This window comes from Galeopterus variegatus, unplaced genomic scaffold, assembly GCF_000696425.1.
Source record: "Galeopterus variegatus unplaced genomic scaffold, G_variegatus-3.0.2 Scaffold1704, whole genome shotgun sequence".
Lineage (NCBI taxonomy): Eukaryota > Metazoa > Chordata > Mammalia > Dermoptera > Cynocephalidae > Galeopterus > Galeopterus variegatus.
In genome coordinates, this window is record NW_007727815.1 from 249,860 (window position 1) to 257,602 (window position 7,743).

Here is a 7,743-nt window from a genome sequence, read left to right on the forward strand (position 1 = left end):
GGTTGCGATCCGTTGCCGGACACGAAAAAAGAGACAAAAAGGAAAAAAAAAAAAAAAAAAAGAAAGAGGATAGCATTAACCTGCAGAATGTAAAGAATCGAAGTCTTTGCTGTACATTGTAATGACTATCAGCCATTGAGTTACATTTAATCTGTTGTATAGAACGTGATTTTTTTTTTAAGTTATCAAATACCTGGGCTTCTCACCACCTTCTCCTCTTCCTAAACTCTAGTCCCTCTTCCTAGAATCCTATTACTCACCTTGTTGTGTTGACAGATTTCTGCTTCTCCTTGGAAGAAGTTGGTTCAAGAACTTGGTTCAAGTTCGATTCTTCAGCGAAAATTTCTGTAACTTTTCCTCTCTCTCAGGCAAATTTAAGCACATTTTCTGGGTTCCCACATGCTTATTACTAACCCACAGCTCCCTGAATTTTATGGCAATTTGTGCCTTGGCAAGGCCCTCCATTTACTTCCGGGTTCCCAGTGCTCAACTCAGTTATGCCATCAACTGAGCCTGGTAGTCCCAGGATTTGGTATTTGGGGCCATCACAAGGCTGGAGACTCGTAAGGATGCTTAACACTGTGTAGCTCATTTAACCTTCAAATAGTTCTATGTCTATATACTTACTAAGCTGAGGGAGCTTACAAAGGTGGACATTATCTTCATTTTGCCCATTTTACCTAAATAGGCTGATGACTGATAGACTGAGGCTGGAGCTGAGCTGTAATTTTTTAGTTTGAGAAATATAGTAGGAGTATGAAGTTTCGTAAACTATAAAGCACTGTGTGAATACTACTGCTCATTCATTGCTACCAGCCCTGCCTAAGGCTCAATTACTTTTTGCACCATTCAGACCATGTGGATATACTGTTCTCAGCACAGAGGACTTTTATTTATAAAGAAAGAAAATACAGCATGCCAACAATCCAATGCTCTTTGTTCTTGATGTATATATATAATGGTTGAACACAATTAAATATTCATCCTCAGCTGCAACGTCATAAAGGCATAATAACTAGAAAGAAATGCGGAATGGGATCTGTAACTGCCATTAACACGGAAATCACCTTACACTGGCATTGCCTTATGTCGATGTGAAGCATTAGGTGACACGTGGGATTAAAATGTTAAGGAGAGGGCCAGCCCGTGGCTCACTCGGGAGAGTGTGGTGCTGATAACACCAAGGCCCCGGGTTCGGATCCCATATATGGATGGCCAGTTAGCTCACTGGGTGAGCGTGGTGCTAACAGCACCAAGCTAAGGGTTAAGATCCCCTTACCGGTCATCTCTAAAAAAAAAAAAAAAAATGTTAAGGAGATGCAACTTCCTTGAAAGCTCCTTATTTTATTACATTTGAAACAACAGTCATCTTTCACCTAGCTTTCTCTATTCCTGTTTTAATTCAGATTGGTTTATTACCTGCTGTTAATTTTTATTTTTAAGAGGACTGTACAAGATTATGCAGTTTATTGCTCAGTCTGTGCTGCTGACAGCCAATGATCAGCTTGGTCGGATGACAGCTGAGCAGGGCACATGAGAGCACTGCACACAAGAGCCCTCCTTTGGGGGCTGCAGCCTGCTGTGAAGAACTGTTGAACCACCCCAGGATGAGGCTGCTGAGGATGAATGACTTCGCTGCTTGCTGAAGCAGCTGCTTGACTCTTGCTGCCTGAATTCCTCTTTTTCCCAAGAGACCAACTAGTGTGGGGAAAGACTTGTGGAAGCCCTAAGCAAGGAAAGTTGACTTTCAGGAGTGTAGACAGGCTGACATGGGTAATTCGGGCCTCCACCTTCATCTACATGGATGTTTCAGACACATGGGGGTACTCAAGATGGCATTTCCTTGTCGAAAAAAAACTCAACATTCATCTACTGCCGGATGGTTGTTTATAACTGTTTTGTTTTTTGGAAGTCTTTGGCTAGAGTGAATCACCACTGAATAAGCCTGTTTTTCAAACAGAATTGGATTTGATTCAATTTGATCACACTTTAGGCCTCAAGTTCAGGGATGATGTGGGCAAAGCTCAGTGGAAACATCCTGTATTGGAAGTGAATGGAGGTCCAGGAAGAAAGAGATGCAGCCTTAGCCTGCATTGTAGGTGGTATCAGCCTCAGAGAAGTTGAATGACTTGCCCGAAGCCACCCAGCTAGCAGCAGCAAAGCCAGCACTCCGACTCGGGACTCAGGTCTGTCTGGTGCCAAGTCTCTCTCTCTTGCCCTCCCCGTGTCCTTGGGCCAGACAGTCAGATCCTGTTTCTCCACTCTGCCACGTACGCTTGGTGACTGCGGCAGCAGCTGCAGCCTCTGGGCGTGTTTCCGAGTTAACCAGGAACTAGTTGTTAATCATTTTGGTCTCAGACAGAAAAATGAAAGTGTCATTAATCTATCAGCTACCTGTCTCTGCAGTGGCACCAGCATTGTTGTATAGGTTTGAAATATATTATGCTTCTTCATAAAGGTAAAATTCTAAAGTCAGAACAAAGCCAGAAAATGTATTTAAAAACAACCTTGAACAACCTATAGCTGAGATTGGCTGAAGGCCCAGCAGAATCTCACCTCCTATCTCAGACCCAGTCCAGAACAGTGAGTCTGATTTGCTTACAACTTTTGAAATTATCTCTTTCTGTCTCTGTCTCTTTCTTATTTTTTTGTTTATTTCACTTCAGTTTCGGAGCCCTAAGTCGAATTTGTCCATAACTTCCTGCAGCTGCATTAGGGAGCAGAGAAGTGTCACTGAGGATCACAGTCCCCCACTTCCCCAAGCCCCATTTTCCCCTCCCCTGGGAGTGCTGTTTCTGCACACTCCACTGTCCTCCACAGGTCCATTTTTCTCTCTGAGACTAGCTTACCATGCAGACATTCGTGACCTCTTGGGCCATGTCACAGGGCACTGGGGCTGGTACAGTTTCATCGGGTTAACAGGTGTGGCTGCTGCCCTAGTTAAAGAATGTCCTGGGCTGGCCGGTTAGCACAAGCAGTAGAGCATGGTGCTGGTAACATCAAGGTCAAGGATTCAGATCCCTGTACTGGCCAGCAGCAAAACAAAATAATGTCCTGGAAGAGAGGTTGCCTCCTGACATCCTGGGGACTTGGGAACCATCCTGGGGGGCAGAAGACTAGAGCCCCAGTGCACAGTCATCTGCATTCACTCCTACAGCTCCCTGCTCAACCTCAGTGAATTGGCTCTGGCCCCTGCAACACTCCACAGGCCTCTCCTATCTCTAACTATTTCTCTGTCCTTCCTTTTTGGAGGGGGAAGGCCCAGAGATGGACCCCCAGCTTGCTGAGGAGCTCAGGGATCTGGTCATTCCAAGGGGTCTTGGAATCCCCCACTGTAACTGTGCCCTGTAGTGACATGCAGCCTCCCTTCCCACAGGTCTCCTTGGACAGGGTGGCAGAGTGCTCGCTGGCCAGGAGGGTGACTCCTTTCAACTTGGATTCCCAAGCTGCACAGTGAGTGCCTAAGAGGGCAGCTGGGCCCAGCCCCCTCAATGGGTAAAAGATGGATGAGACCTCCCAGCCCTGTGAAGACCTAGTGGGTCCTGCTGCCTGCCCTCCCGCATCTCACAGGGCTCACTCCCCTAGAGGGAGGGTTTACCTGAGGCTCTGACCACCTTTGGCCGCTCAGAGCCTCTCTAGAGACAGAGGCTGCCAAACGAGATGCCGAAGATGAAAAACAGCAGCAAAATCAACCAGGGGCCAGAGGGGCTTTGGGCAAGAGACAGGACAGGAGAGCAAGCCATGGAGAGAGGGAAGGAGAGAATAAAGGGTGAAAGGAAGTGACAACACTGACCCGAGAGGGGAGCAAAACAAAGCAGAATTGTCTGCACTTCTGGGGGCTGATGGGCCCAGGGTAAGGCTGGGTGGGTGCGGGGAGCAGCTGTGGCTGGGCTGGAGTCCTGCTGCGGGTGGCCTTGTACCCTTCCCTTGGCCTCTTCTCCTTCTACCTGTCCCTGGGCCTTATCCCTCGCCTGGCCTCAGTTATGTCTACACAACAACTGTCCCCAACTCAGGGCCCCAGGCCAGACCTTGCCTTGAGACTAAAGCTTGCCCAAGTGCTTTTTGGACACTCCCATGTGAATGTCCCAAGGGTCCCTAGAGCTCCAGCCTAGGTCCCACGGCCTGTCCTCCCGCATCTCACAGAGCTGATTCTTGTAGAGGGAGGGTTTACCTGCGGGCTCTGACCACCTTTGGCTGCCCAGAGCCTTTCTGGAGACAGAGGCTGCCAAACTGTCTATCTCCCAGATTTCCCCATTGTCCAGGCCTAGTTAATTCTTTTCCCTGTACATCCAATCAAACATGTAGTTAGGCTAGCCAACTTCTTTTCCTAAACATTTTCTGATTGTGCCCATATTTTTGGCTTCTCTTTGTCCCCAGCCTCCTTAGCAGCCTCCCTCCATGGTCTTGTCTCACTCCCTAGACTCTCTCCTCCCCCACAGCACCTCCTCACTTGCCCAGAGAATGAAGTCCAGGTCTCTTGACCTGGATCCTGCTTGTCACTCCAGCCTCATCTCCCACCAGGACAGGGGGAGTGGGGTGTGTGAGTAGTTCATGCTATTCTACAAATTTCTGCTGCCTGACTCACAATGAAGTGATTTCATTCTCTTCCTCTGCCTGCTGTGGCTTCCAGTGTCTCTTCCTAGAAATTTGTAGAAAATTTTTCATTTGCAGCCCCTCTGTCTTGCCATTTTAACTGCTCCTCTTGGGATCTGCAAAATGTCATCTTCCAAAAGAGTGTGGTGTTTACAGGCCACTATTCAGACAAATCTAAGTAATGATAGAATCAATCTTCTTATTTATGTGTAGACAGAACCCGTTTCCTGTTTCTAAGCTCCCTACACCAAGAATCTGACCCTCCTGAAAGGAGACCATGTTGCCGAATATGGTAGATGATGGTCAGGAAGTGGTAAGGGGACAAGTCAGCCCCTTCCCCAACTCCATCCCCTGAATGGGAGCTAGCACACGAATGATAGACAAGAATGGGCTCCCACCCCTGGTTGGGCACTCCCCTGATGGAGGGTGGAAACGCACCTGCCTCCTTTTGAGGGATGTGACAACCCACCCAAAGGCTCATCGAAGAGATGGGAACCACGGAAGTCAGGCTCCCTCAGTGTCTCCATTAAACCTGTCACTCGGCCGGCCCGGTGGCGCACTGTAGCAGTGCGCCGCTTGGGAGCGCGGCGGCACTCCTGCCGAGGGTTCGGATCCCACATACAGACCGGCCGCTCACTGGCTGAGCGCGGTGCGGGAGCAACATCGAGGGTTGCGATCCCGTTGCCGGACACGAAAAAAGACAAAAAAAGGAAAAAAAAAAACCTGTCACTCTACTTAGATCCACAACTACCCCATTCAAAGTCCCTCCACTCCAGAGACTGATTCCTCACTGAGTTGGGACTCCCAGTGACACCCAAAGACCTGGCTCCTTCACAAAGACACCCTGTGCAACTTATTTACAAATGATTCAGAAATAATAGTGATAACAATAATAATTGTGTGTGTGTGTGTATACTACAGAGATAGAAAGAACAGAAACACAGTGTTGGTAAAAGCAGAGAATAGTAAAAACTTGGCAAAATATTAACAATAGTTGAAGATGAGTGATAGGTTTACTGAAGATTTTTGTACCATCTTCTTCTATAAGTTTGAAAGTATTTCAAAATAAAAAGTTAAAAAAGGAGCATAGTTGGGCTGGCTGGTTAGCTCAGTTGGTTAGAGCATGGTGCTGATAACACCAAGGTCGAGGGTTCAGATCCCTGTACCGGCCAGCTACAAAAAAAAAAAAAAAAAAAAAAAAAACCTTCAGAATTTATAAAAAAAAAAAAAAAATAGCCTAGTTGTTTAAAAAGTACCCTCTCCTATATCAGGATCTCCTCTGGGTCATTCCTGTCATTCACATATGCTGAAACTATGTCTCCCACAGGTCTTTTCTGATGGCATGGTCCCAACCTCCTCCACCTGATGTCTCTCCTTTTCCTCTGGGGAGCACTTGGAGATAGCTGATATCTGCACTTCTTCCTCCCAGTTAGATCCAAGCAGCTCTGGCTGTCCCAGTAGCTGACAAGTGACCACTCCAGGACCTAAGCTGCATTCTCCGTTTATAGGGACTAGTGGGGGAAGCTGTGGCCTGAGGACCAGACCCACTGGCCCATAGCTGGCCTCTCAGCCAAAGTAAATTCCAGGATAGTCTCCAGCAAGGAACCCAAGACCACCAGGACTTTGTTAAACAAAACTTTATAGGAGGTAGTGCTGGCCAGTTTGCTCAGTTGGTTAGAACATGGTGCTGATAACACCAAGGTCCAGGGTTTTGATCCCTGTACCTGCCAGCCACCAAAACAAACAAACAAACAAAAAACTACAGTTGGAAAAATTTATGGGAGGCCATTAATTGTTTTAATTGTTTTGGTCTGGACTTCTGCACCAAGCCTCCACAGACTAGGCCACACCAGAATGGAATCTCTGTACTAAATGCTGAACTTAATCAAACTAAACTTTGAAATGGGCCAGTTTTCCAAAGGATGGAGATTCACAGCAACCAGTTAGAAGGGGCCCAGTTTACTTTAGTCAGCATGATAAGGAAGTCCCCTCTGTTTTAACCCTATAAGGAAAGCAACTTTGGAAGGACCAATCCGTTTTTTGCTCCTTATTTCTGTTTTCTTCAGCGTTTTTCTGCCTATAAAGCCAACCGCCTCTGCTCAGTTCATCACAGCACCTTTCCTAAATCTTTATTTAGATGAGATGCCACCCCAATTCATGAGTTGATAATAAAAGCCAATTAGATCTTTCAACTGAATTTGTTGTGATTTGGGGGTTTTTGGCAACCTTGTTTGGAGGTTCTAGCACAGCTGCCTGTATAACCTTGACCAAAGGCGGGAATTGGAGAGAGCACCACAGACTAAGGGTCCATGTGCCCGCAGTGGGAGGACGGGGCCGAGGCTGGCTTCTTCAGTGCTGCTGATCGGTCGTGTTCTCGTGGGTTTCCTCGAGGTGGAAGGAGGTTTTCCCGATGCTTCAGGTCCTACCCAGCGCTGGTCCTCTGATACGTCGCTGTGTGGCTTGGGGTGATTCGCAGCCCCTCTCTGGGCCTCTAGCCCGTCTGTACGGTATTTGTTAAGGAAGAAAGTGTGGGGCCGAGCGGGGTTCCCCCCGCCCACGTCACTTGCCTAACGTGCGTTGGGTCACCCGTTCGACACCGCCCACCGGGTCAGGGGACTCGCGCCTTGCTTCGGCAGGAACCCGCCCTCCCGCGCTGCTTCCTAGCCCAGGCCGTCCTCGCTGAGGAGGAAAGGCAAGACTCGTCCCCTGACAAGTAATGACGGAGCTGCTTTCACTGTCGTGCCGGCGGTGAGCAGGCGCCGGGGCCGCGGGCGTGGGGAGACTGTCAAGTGACCTCTGCACCAAAGGAGCGGAGCCCGGAATGAGGGGCCCCGGGGCCAGGCAGACACAGACCAGGGGCTTTGGGAGCCATGGGCGTACACTGGCCTGAGTCGAGTCGGGACTGCAGCCAGCCTAGACAGGCCGGGTTCAGGAGAGGCGGAGCTGTGGAGAGACGGAGTCCCGACCCCGAAGGGGATCCCGGCCGGGTGGGGGTTCCAGGACCACATGTGCTCCCCCTCCCGAGCCGCGCATTACCCCGGTCTCCAAATGCCTACCCCTCTTCATCCGGCCGACCTCGACACCCACCCTACTCCCCTACCCCACCCCCACCCCGGCCCAGCGCCCCCCCGGCACCCCCACCCCGCACCG

The 7,743-nt window shown here is 49.1% G+C and overlaps 1 non-coding gene across 1 annotated transcript; it reads left to right on the top strand.

Moving 5' to 3' along the window:
* Positions 1-5,690: 5,690 nt before the first annotated feature.
* Positions 5,691-5,765, top strand: TRNAI-GAU. Its single transcript has one exon. It is a non-coding gene; the product is annotated as a tRNA-Ile (tRNA).
* The last annotated feature ends 1,978 nt before the right edge of the window (positions 5,766-7,743 follow it).